General features: G+C 38.2%; 1 non-coding gene across 1 annotated transcript; it reads right to left on the bottom strand.

Annotated features, from left to right (window-relative positions):
- Positions 1-282: 282 nt before the first annotated feature.
- Positions 283-403, bottom strand: LOC126076614 (U5 spliceosomal RNA). The gene has a single exon (XR_007517542.1). It is a non-coding gene; the product is annotated as a U5 spliceosomal RNA (small nuclear RNA).
- Between the last annotated feature and the right edge of the window lie 12,619 nt (positions 404-13,022).

Raw genomic sequence — 13,022 nt, 5'->3', positions numbered from 1 at the left:
ATACATACGATCATATCATCCATGAATAGAGATAATTTTACTTCTTTTCCAATCTGGATACCTTTTATTGCTTTTCCTTGGTCATATTGCTCTGGCTAGAACTTCTAATACAATATTAAATAGAAGTGAGGAGAGCAGGCACCCTTGTCTTGTTCCCAACTTCATGGGAAAGCTCTCAATCTTTTTCCATTTGTTTTATTTAATTAATTTATTTATATTTTGCTCTCCCTGTCACATTAGACATCAAAATAATAGTGGCATCGTAGAATGAGTTAGGAGAGTATTTTCTCTTTTTCAGTACCCTAGAATAGTTTATTGGTTTAAAACTCAGAGTTGTTCCTCTCCACAAAAATGTTTAGTAAAAGGCAAAAGATTTATATGATCTCAAGAGAAATGAGAGTACCAGAGATACCAGGTGTCTGTCAGTTTGTTATACTGTAGGGGCTTCTGCATTGCTGTGATGCTAGAAGCTATGCCACCAGTATTCAAATACCAGGAGGGTCACCCCTGGTGGACAGGTTTCAGCTGAACTTCCAGGCTAAGATAGACTAGGAAGAAGGCCCTGGTGGTCCATTTCTGAGAAGGATTAGCCAGTGAAAACCTTATGAATAGCAGCGGAACATTGTCTGATGTAGTGCTGGAAGATGAGCCCCCCAGATTGGAAGGCATTCAAAAGACAACTGGGGAAGAGCTGCCTCTTCAAAGAAGAGTCAACCTTGATGAAGTGGATGAAGTCACGCTTTGGGGACCTTCATTTCCTGATGTGGCATGACTCAAAATAAGCAGAAACAGCTGCAAACATCCATTAATAATTAGAATGTGGAATGTATGAACTATGAATCTAGGAAAATTAGAAATCATCAAAAATGAAATAGAATGCAGAAAGATCAGTATCCTAGGCATTAGTGAGCTGAAATGGATGAGTGTTGGCCATTTTGAAGGGACAATCTTATGGTCTACTATGCTGGGAATGAAAAATTGAAGAGGAATGGCATGACATTTGTTGTCAAAAAGAACATTTCAAGATCTATCCTGAAGTAAACTTCTGTCAGTGATAGAATGATAATCATACATCTACAAGGAAGACCAGTTAATACGACTATTATTCAAATTTGTGCACCAACCACTAAGGCCAAAGATGAAGAAATTGAAGATTTGAACCAGCTTCTGCAGTCTGAAATTGATCAAACATGCAATCAAGATGCATTGATAATTACTGGTGATTGAAATGCAAAGGTTGGAAACAAAGAAGGATCGGTAGCTGGAAAATATGGCCTTGGTGATAGAAACAATGCTGGAGATCACATGATAGAATTTTGCAAGACCAACAACTTCTTCATTGCAAATACCTTTTTCAACAACATAAACAACGACTGTACACATGGATGGAAACCCTGGTGGCGTAGTGGCTAAGTGCTGTGGCTGCTAGCCAAGATGTCAGCAGTTCAAATCTGCCAGGCACTCCCTGGAAACTCTATGGGGAAGTTCTACCCTGTCCTATAGGGTCGCTATGGGTCGGAATCGACTCTACAGCAGTTGGTTTAGTTTGGGTTTGGTACGCATGGACATCACCAGATGAAACACACAGGAATCAAATTGACTACATCTGTGGAGAGATGATGGAAAAGCTCAATATTATCAGTCAGAACAATGCCAGAGGCTGATGGTGGAACAGACCATCAATTTTTCATATGCAAGTTCAAGTTGAAACTGAAGGAAATTAGAACAAGTCCACAAGAGCCAAAGTATGACCTTGAATACATCCCACCTGAATTTAGAGACTACCTTAAGAATAGATTTGAAGTGTTGAACACTAATGACTGAAGACCAGACTAGTTGTGGAAGGACATCATACATGAAGAAAGCTAGAAGTCATTAAAAAGACAGGAAAGAAATAAAAGACCTAAATGGATGTCAGAATAGACTCTAAAACTTGTTCTTGAAAGTCAAATAGAAGAAATGATGATGTAAAAGAACTGAAGAGAAGATTTCAAAAGGTTGTGGAGAAGACAAAGTATTATAATGATATGTTCAAAGACCTGGAATTAGAAAGCAAAAAGGGAAGAATGTGCTCAGCATTTCTCAAGCTGAAAGAACTGAAGAAAAAATTGAAGCCTCAAGTTGCAATACAGGAAAAATATTAAACAACACAGGAAGCATCAAAAGAAAATGAAAGGGAGAAGCGGGACCAAGATGGTGGAGTAGTCAGATACTTCCTGTGGTCCCTCTTACAACAAAGACCAGAAAAAAACAAGTGAATTGATTATATATGACAATTTAGGAGCCCTGAACATCAAAGGCAAATTTGAGGAATCAGACTGAGTGGCAGAGGGAGAGAGAGATGGTTCAGAAAGCAAGGTGTTGCCAGACCTGACCCAACAGGAACCGGCACACTGCAGGCCAGATCCACTGGCGTGAACATGGTGAGACAAGCAGTGGTGTTTGAGACACATTTTCCACATCAGAAGAGACCAAGCAGTGGAGAATCTACTCATGCCTCCAGAATCAGTGAAAAGCAGCACTCAACTGGCAAAAGATAAGTACATGTGTCAAACCTACCACACAAATCAAAAAATAACCCTTTGAGAAAAACATCTCTCCCACTTACCAACCCCCTTCCCACTCTGCACTGGATTTCTGAGCTGGCTTCAGAGAATGTCGCATCCCCTGGACTGGAAGTAAGACCCATCATGTGCTCTGAGCCATTCTCCCAGCCTTGAAGATGGAAAAATTAACAAACAGGAAATCAATAATCTGCTGGCTCCCCTAAGCCAGGAACTCGAGGCAGAAGCAGCTCCTTTGCCTAGGCACAGGCATAAGGGCTCCATAGATATGAATGCCTTTCAACCCTGCATAGACCTGTGTGGGCCCATTTCAACAGCATAGACCCTTATTAGCACAGTACAACAGGGTATATACCTGAAGTCTAACTTCAACTCTTTCAGCTATATGGTGGAGAGGCAGGTTTGTGACATTTGACACCACCATGCCTATTAAGCAGGGTCCTCACCTACCCACATCAGGGGCCTGAGGACTGGTGGCTCCACCCATACCACATAGCCACCTGTGACAGGAGTCCAAGAATAAGTGGTGCCTCCTAGTCCTTACAGCCAACAGCATTGGGTGCCCACAGTCTGGCTCCAAAACTCACCGACCTACGTGCTGTATGGAACAGGGACGTGCTTACATCAGAGACATTCAGCGTTGGCTGTCAGGCCCCTGTCTTGCTCAGCATATGACCCTCTACTATAGCAAGACACCTATGCTTACTCTAATCACCTCTGTGCATCTAGGATTGTAGGTGAGAGCCTGCACCACACACTTGGTGACCAACTACCTGGACACCTGAGCTGAATCCATACAAGAAAAGTAAATGGACTCTTGGGCTCATATACTTAGTAACAGCTCTAACCTCCTGGTGACAGGATGTTAGAGCTTCAAGGGGGCCAGCAATGAAGTAGCTCACGTGAGCAGCCTATTTGGGTATATCAAACCAAAACAAGAAGCTAGAACACAGTAAGCAAACACAAAATAAATAAATACAATAACTTATTGATGGCTTGGAGACAACAGTCAATATCAAATCACATAAAGAGGCAGAACATGATGGCCTCAGCAAGCTCCCAATACAAAGAATCAGGATATCTTCCAGATGAAGAGAACTTCCTGGAACTACCGGAGGTAGAATACAAAAGATTAATAAACAGAACTCTTCAAGAGATCAGGAAGGAGATCAGGAAAAACACAAAACAAGCCAAGAAGCACACAGAGACAGCAACAGAGAAACTTAAGAAGATTAAAGAAAAGCATAATGAAAAATTTAATAGGCTTCATGAATCCATAGAGAGACAGCAAACAGAAATCCAGAAGACTAACAATAAAATTTCAGAATTAGACAGCTCAATAGAAAGTCATAGGAGCAGAACTGAGGCAATGGAAGTCAGAATTAGTGAAACTGAAGATAAAGCACTTGACACCAACATATTTGAGGAAAAATCAGATAAATGAATTTAAAAAAAATGAAGAAACCCTAAGAATTATGAGGGACTCTACCAAGAGGAATAACCTACCAGTGATTGGAGTACCAGAAAAGGTGGGATGACAGAAAATACAGAGAGAATTGTTGAAGATTTGTTGGCAGGAAACTTCCCTGATATCATGAAAGATGAGAAGATATCTATCCAAGATACTTATCAAACCCCACACAAGGTAGATCTCAAAAGAAAGTCACCAAGATGTATTATAATCAAACATGCCAAAATCAAAGACAAAGAGAATTTTAAGAGTGGCTGGAGATAAACGAAAAGTCATGTACAAAGGAGAATCAATAAGACTAAGCCTGGACTACTCAGCAGAAGCCATGCAGGCAAGAACGCAATGGGATAACATATATGAAGCCTTGAAAGAAAAAAATTGCCAGGCAAGAATTATATACCCAGCAAAATTGTCTCTCATATATGATGGCAAAATTAGGACATTTCTGGATAAATAGAAGTGTAGGGAGTTTGCAAAAACCAAACCAAAATTATAAGAAATACTAAAGGGAGTTCTTTGGTTAGAAAATCAACAACATCAGACAACAACCCAAGACTAGAACACAGGACAGACCAACCAGATATCAACCCAGACAGAGAAATCACAAAATAAATCAAAGCTAAAACACTCAAAATAGGGTAACAGAGACATCATTATGTAAAAGATGACATTAAAACAAATAAAAAGGGGCTAAAAAATGAAGACAGAGATCTTTCATATGGAGAGGAAGTCAAGGCGATATAAAGAAATAAAAGATTGGTTTAAACTTTAAAAAATATGGGTAAATATTAAGGTAACCACAAAGGAAACTAAAAATCCTACACATCAAAATAAAAAACACGAAGACTCAGCAAACACAAAATCAACGATGAAAAAGATGAAAAAAAAATACATAAAAAAAAACAACTCAGCACAGAAAATTAAGTGGAATAAAGAAACAACACATACAAAAAAAAGACATCAAAATGACGGCACTAAGCTCATGCCTATCAAAAATTACACTGAATGTAAATGGACTAAATGCACCAATAAAGAGACAGACAGTGGCAGAATGGATAAAAAAACACAATTCATCTATATGCTGCCTACAAGAGATACATCTTAGACTTAAAGACACAAACTAAAACTCAAAGGATGGGAAAAAAATATATCAAGCAAACAACAATCAAAAAAGAGCAGGAGTGGCAATATTAATTTCTGACAAAATAGACCTTAAAGTAAAATCCACCACAATGGATAAGGAAGGACACTATACAGTGACTAAAGGGTCAATACACCAGGAGGACGTAACAATATCAGATGTTTACGTACCCAATGACAGGGCTCCAAAACATATAAAACAAACTCTAACAGCATTGAAAAGAGAGATAGATAGACGACAGTAGTAGGAAACTTCAACACCCCACTTTCAGTGAAGGACAAAACATCCAGAAAGAAGCTCAATAAAGACACCAAAGATCTAAATGATCAACCAACTTGACTTCATAGACATATACAGCACTCCACCCAGCAGCAGCCAAGTATACTTTCTTTTCCAACACACATGGAATGTTCTCCAGAATAGACTACATAAAAAAAAAAAAAAAAAAAAAAAATTTCTACATATTAGGTCATAAATCAAGCCTTAAAAGAATCTAAAGCATCAAAATATTACAAAGCGTCTTTTCTGACCGTAAAGCCATAAAAGTAGAAATCAATAACAGAAAAAGCAAGGAAAAAAAATCAAACACATGGAAACTGAACAACACCTTGCTCAAAAACTACAGGGTTATAGAAAAAATTAAAGACAGAATAGAGAAAGTCACAGAATCAAATGAGGATGAAAACACATCGTATCAGAACTTTTGGGACACAGCAAAAGCAGTGCTAGAGTCAATTTAAAGCAATTAATGCACACATCAAAAAAGAAGAAAGGGCCAAAATCAAAGCATTAACCCTACAACTTGAACAAATAGAAATAGAGTAGCAAAAGAAGCCCTCGGGCACCAGAAGAAAGCAAATAATAAAAATTAGAGCAGAATTAAATGAAATAGAGAACAGAAAAACAATTGAAAGAGTTAACAAAACCAATAACTTGTTCTTTGAAAAGGTTAACAAAACCCATTAACCACTGGCTGAACTGACAAAAGAAAAACAGGAAAGGAAGCAAATAACACAAATAAGAAATGAGATGGGCACTAGCACAACAGATACAACTGAAATTAAAAAGAATCATAACAGAATACTATGAAAAACTGTATTCTAACAAATTTGAAAACCTAGAGGAAATGGACAAATTTCTAGAAGCACACTACCAACCTAAACGAACACAAACAGAGGTAGAACAATCAAATAAACCTATAACAAAAGAAGAGATTGAAAAAGCAATTAAAAAACTCCCAACAACAACAACAAAAAAAGCCCTGGCCCTGACGGCTTCACTAGAGAATTCTACAAAACTTTCAGAGAAGAACTAACATCACTACTACTAAAGGTATTTCAGACCATAGGAAAGGAAGGAATACTCCCAAGCTCAATATCCCTCATGAACTTAGATACAAAAATCCTCAACAAAATTCTAGTCAACAGAATTCAGCAACATATCAAAAAAAAAAAAAAAAAAATCACCATGACCAAGTGGGATTCATACCAGGTATGCAGGGATGGTTCAACATCAGTGTAATCCACCATATAAATAAAACAAAAGAACCATTGATCATATCAATTGATGCAGAAAAGGCATTTGACAAAGTCCAACACCCATCCAATATGTCAGCAGTTCAAATCCATCAGGCGCTCCTTGGAAACCCTATGGGGCAGTTCTACTCTGTCCTATAGATCTCTAGGAGTCAGAATTGACTGGATGGCAAAGAAGTTTCTTTCTTTTAACACCCATTCATGATAAAAAAAACTCTCAGCAAAATAGTAATAGAAGGGAAATTCCTCAACATAATAAAGGGCATTTATACAAAGGGCATTTATGCAAAGAAGTTTCTTTCTTTTAACACCCATTCATGATAAAAAAAACTCTCAGCAAAATAGTAATAGAAGGGAAATTCCTCAACATAATAAAGGGCATTTATACAAAGCCAGTAGACAACATCATCCTAAATGGGAAGAGTCTGAAAGCATTCCCCTTGAGAACAGGAACCAGACAAGGATGCACTTTATCACCACTCTTATTCAACATTGTGTTGGAGGTCCCAGCCAGAGCAGTTAGGGTAGAAGAAGAAATAAAGTGCATCCAAATTGGTGAGGAAAAAGTAAAAATATCTCTATTTGCAGATGATATGATCTTATACACAGAAAACCCTAAATCCACAAGAAAGCTACTGAAACTAATAGAAGAGTTCAGCAAAGGGTCAGGATACAGGATAAACATACAAATATCAGTTGTATTCGTCTAATCCAACAAAGAGAATGTCGAAGAGGAAATCACCAAATCAATACCATTTACAATAGCCCCCAAGAAGATAAAATACTTAGAATAAATCTAACCAGAGGCGTAAAAGACCTGTACAAAGAAAACTATGAGATACTCCTGCAAGAAGTCAAAAAAGACCTTCATAAGTAGAAAAACATACCTTGCTCATGGATAGGAAGACTCAACATTGTGAAAATGTCTGTTCTATGCAAAGTGATCTATAGCTACAATGCAATCCCAATCCAAATCCCAAAGGCATTTTTAATGAGATAGAGAAACAAATACCAACTTCATACAGAAAGGGAAGAAGCCCAGTGCCTGTCTAGGATGACTCTAACCTAAGCCCTTAACATGAAGCTTTTTGGACTACACAGGAAGCAAAATTCAGGCTGAAGGCAACATGAAGCCCCATGTGGTATCAAATTCTCAGTGTTTTCAGTTTTCTGGATTCTACTCAGCACCAAAACCAAGGCACTATCTTTTCCTTGTCAAAGGGAAGGGAAGAGGTGTCTGATATATTTCTAGTTTATCCTCATGCCGAGGGTGTAGTATGTGGAATCCCTAGTAGGTAGGAGGAGTATCTCCTATTAAATTCACCAACTTGTTTGAGCACTGAATTTTATCTCCTATTCTATAGAGTCCCTGGGAGTTGGAATTGACCCAATGGCAACGGCTTTGGGTTTTGTGTTTTTTTTTTTTTTTTGTAATTCCAGGTAGCTAGTTAGGGCTTAGAAAGCAAAACGTAAGTGTACAAAGCTTAGCAAATGCCATCAGGATAAAAATAAGCTTTAGTGCTCCACATTCCTTTCTGAGTTCTGACTTTTACTAGGTTTTCTAGTTTAAAAAAAAAGATGACTCACTTCCGTGCAACATCATCAAACCATTTATGGTTACTGAAATTATTTTAGGGATAATCCTGAGTTTTTGTCAGCAGAAAGATCAGTTCAGCTGCTTAACTTGCTTTATAACTGGAAATAGAAATCTTTAACTTAGCTTTCCTACTCCTTTCTCATTAGTGGCCTACCATCAGGAGCAAATTGTAGAGAAGTGTAATATACCTGCCTTTCCAAAAGTTCCAGAACAATTGTTTTGGGATCATCAGAGCCCCACAAAATCTTTTTAAAAGCTTTAAGTTCCCTAACTTCTTCCTGATATTTACCCAGATTTTCACCCTATAAAAATGATCAGAATTTCTGTAGTTTCCCCATTTGGCTTGTGGCATCTACTGTATATTTTTACAGAACCTGTTCTTTTAAAAAGCATTTCAACAGAACATTAAAATCTGTTTCTTAACAAATCTATAAAATAATTTCTTCACTGAGCTAAAAACACTGCTGACAACTGCTCTGGGATACACCAGCAAAACTAATTATTGCCCAGTATCGATGTATAAGGAAATCCTGGTGGTGTAGTGGTTAAGTGCTACGGCTGCTAACCAAAGGGAAGGCAGTTCGAATCCACCAGATGCTCCTTGGAAACTCTGTGGGGCAGTTCTATTCTGTCATATAGGGTCGCTATGAGTTGGAATCGACTCGATGGCACTGGTTTTGGTTTGGGGCTTTGGTATTGATGTATAAAGAAGCATTTTTAAAAAATAAAAACCAACATTTATTACGGCATGATTTTTCTTACTTATCTGTACAGAGCAAATCTATACCATTCTTTTCATTTTTGTTTTCATTCAAAGGTAAACAATCTGGTGGGTTCCAAAGTCATCTTCATTTAGCAGGATTATTGGTTATTTTATGTGTCAAAGAGAAACAAAGACATGTTATTTATGTTCTTCCACTTAGAAAAATATTTAGCACAAACTTTATTTCTCAATAACTATCAACAGTCCATGTAGGAATAGTTTTGTTTAGAAGACTAGTTAGAATACGCTGCCTTTGAAAAGCTCTTAAAGAGTTGATGTATTTTGACAGATCCATCTAGGAAGCCAAATATGGACATCATTTTATTACTCCAGTAATGAAGATTTCCAAGCTATCAGAAAACTGTTATTCCAATTTAGGAATGCTCCAGCTAACCAGCAAGAACAAAGTTAAAACCACATTTTATAAATACCTTTTTTTTTAATAATTTTTATTGAGCTTTAAGTGAATGTTTACAAATCAAGTCATTCTGTCACATATAAGCTTATACACACCTTACTCCATACTCCCACTTACTCTCCCCCTAATGATTCAGCCCTTCCAGTCTCTCCTTTCGTGACAATTTTGCCAGTTTCTAACCCTCTCTACCCTCCCATCTCCCCTCCAGACAGGAGATGTCAATACAGTCTCAAGTGTCCACCTGATACAAGTAGCTCACTCTTCATCAGCATCTCTCTCCAACCCATTGTCCAGTCCCTTCCATGTCTGATGAGTAGTCTTCGGGAATGGTTCCTATCCTGGGCCAACAGAAGGTTTGGGGACCATGACCGCCAGGATTCTTCTAGTCTCAGTCAGACCATTAAGTCTGGTCTTTTTATGAGAATTTGGGGTCTGCATCCCACTGAACTCCTGCTCCCTCAGGCGTTCTCTGTTGTGCTCCCTGTCAGGGCAGTCATCAGTTGTGGCCGGGCACCATCTAGTTCTTCTGGTCTCAGGATGATGTAAGTGTCTAGTTCATGTGGCCCTGTCTGTCTCGGGCTTATAGTTATCGTGTGACCTTGGTGTTCTTCATTCTCCTTTGATCCAGATGGGTTGAGACCAACTGATGCATCTTAGATGGCCACTTGTTAGCATTTAAGACCCCAGCCTCTACAGTTCAAAGTGGGATGCAGAATGTTTTCATAATAGAGTTTATTATGCCAATTGACTTAGAAGTCCCCTTAAGCCATTGTCCCCAAACCCCTGCCCTTTCTTCGCTGACCTTCGAAGCATTCAGTTTATCCCGGAAACTTCTTTGCTTTTGGTCCAGTCCAGTCGAGCTGACCTTCCATGTATTGAGTATTGTCCTTCCCTTCACCTAAAGTAGTTCTCATCTACTAACTAATCAGTAAATAACCCTCTCCCACCCTCCCTCCCTCCCCACCTCATAACCACAAAAGTATGTGTTCTTCTCAGTTTATACTATTTCTCAAGATCTTATAATAGTGGTCTTATACAATATTTGTCCTTTTGCCTCTGACTAATTTCACTCAGCATAGTGCCTTCCAGGTTCCTCCATGTTATGAAATGTTTCACAGATTCGTCACTGTTCTTTATCAATGTGTAGTATTCCATTGTGTGAATATACCACAATTTATTTAACCATTCATCTGTTGATGGACACCTTGGTTGCTTCCAGCTTTTTGCTATTGTAAACAGAGCTGCAATAAACATGGGTGTGCATATATCTGTTCCTGTGAAGGCTCTTATTTCTCTAGGGTATATTCCGAGGAGTGGGATTTCTGGGTTATGGTAGTTCTATTTCTAACTTTTTAAGAAAACGCCGGATAGAGTTCCAAAGCGGTTGTACCATTTTACATTCCCACCAGCAGTGTATAAGAGTTCCAATCTCTCCGCAGCCTCTCCAACATTTATTATTTTGTGTTTTTTGGATTAATGCCAGCCTTGTTGGAGTGAGATGGAATCTCATCGTAGTTTTAATTTGCATTTCTCTAATGGCTAATGATCGAGAGCTTTTCCTCATGTATCTGTTAGCTGCCTGAATATCTTCTTTAGTGAAGTGCGTGTTCATATCCTTTGCCCACTTCTTGATTGGGTTATTTGTCTTTTTGTGGTTGAGTTTTAACAGAATCATGTAGATTTTAGAGATCAGGCGCTGGTCGGAGATGTCATAACTGAAAATTTTTTCCCAATCTGTAGGTGGTCTTTTATAAATACTTTTTAATCACCCCCAAAATACCAATCTCATGATGTTGAATGACATAAAACTTGAAGCCAAATGCAGCAGAGACAGTAAACTGTCCATTAACATTTGTGTCCTTGCTTCTGTTGGTGATAATTAGTCCCATGTGAGGAGTCAGAGCAGCCAGAATGGGGGAAGACGACAGGGAGATATAGGAAATCACCATAGGACAAAGAACTTTGAGGTAATGAGCGGAAGGGGAAAGATAGGAAACAGGCATAAAATAAAGTACTTCTGAGTAATTGTGTCAGGACAATGTTGTTGTTTCATACACTAAATGAGTGTGTGTTTATACACTAAATGTATTTACCTTAGTTTTTTTTTTTTAATAAATAGACTTCATTTTTTAGAACAGTTTTAAAATTACGAAAAAAATGAGCAGGTAGTACAGAGAGTCTCCTTAAAGCCCCTCCCCACCCCCATCCACCCAGTACTGTACCCGTTGCCATGGAGGTCATTCCAACTCAGAGCGACTCTATAGGACAGAGTAGAACTGCCCCCATAGGGTTTCCAAGGAGTGGCTGTTGGATTTGAACTTTCAACCTTTTGGTTAGCAGCCATAGCTTTTAACCACTGCACAACCAGGGCTCCCCCATTCCATAGTTTCCCCTATTATTAACATCTTTCATTGGTGTGGTACATTTGTTGAACCACTACTGATGAACAATATTGATGAACCAATATTGTTACATTATTATTAACTCAAATCTGTAGTTTAAATTAGGGTTCATTATTTGTTTCACAGTTCTGTGGGCTCTGACAAATTCATAATGTCATGTATCCACCATTACAATATCATACAGCCTTAAACTTTCCATGCCTCACATATTCAATCCCTCCCCCCACCTCACTGAATCTTTTATCACCACAGATCTTTTCTCCTGTCTCTGTAGTTTTGCCTTTGCCAGAATGCCTTAGAGTTGAAATCATACATTATGTAGCCTTTTCAGACTGGCTTCTTTCAGTTAGCAATATGCATTAAGGTTCCTCCATGTCTTTTCATGACACAATAGCTCATTTCTTCATATCGCTGAATAATATTCTACTGTTGGATGTCCCGTGGTTTATCTATTCACCTATTGAAGGACAGCTTGGTTGTTTCCAATATTTAGCAATTATGAAGAAAGCTGCTATGAACATTCACATGCAGGTTTTTGTGTGCTCTTAACTTTTCACAAACTAATGTCACTGAACTATATGTGTGAAGAATGTTGAAATGGCAAATGTTTTGTTACATATATATTTACAACTAAAAAATAATAACAATGATTAATGAATAATAATGATAAAAGTAAATACTAAAAAAAAAAAAATGCTAAATGAGTGGATATTGACCACTGAGGGAAGTGGTCTTAGGACTAGCAAGACATATGTGCAATCCACAAGAGTAAAAATCCAAAGGCAAATTTTCAGTGGAATCTGTTTTTCATGTAGACAATGTATATCATTGTCTCACATGGATACTTATTTTCTTTTTAACCAATACATTCAAGAAGCAAGATGAGGCTGAAGAGAAGAGAAAAGATAGCATAAGTACGTGGGTGAAATCAAATTTTGTCAGGAGGAATAAATTTTTAGAACTCTAAAGTCCTTAAGGGACCCTGGTGGTCCAGTGGTTAAGCGTTTGGCTGCTAACCAAAAGGTCAGTGGTTTGAATTCACCAGCTGTTTCTTGTAAACTCGAGGGGCAGCTCTACTACAGGGTCACTATAGGTTGTAATCAACTTGACAGCCATGGGTTTAATGTCAGT

The sequence above is a fragment of the Elephas maximus genome, chromosome 4 (assembly GCF_024166365.1).
Source record: "Elephas maximus indicus isolate mEleMax1 chromosome 4, mEleMax1 primary haplotype, whole genome shotgun sequence".
NCBI classification, from domain to species: Eukaryota; Metazoa; Chordata; class Mammalia; order Proboscidea; family Elephantidae; genus Elephas; species Elephas maximus.
Note: the sequence above shows the minus strand (reverse complement) of the source record. Positions and strands in the feature narration are given on the sequence as shown.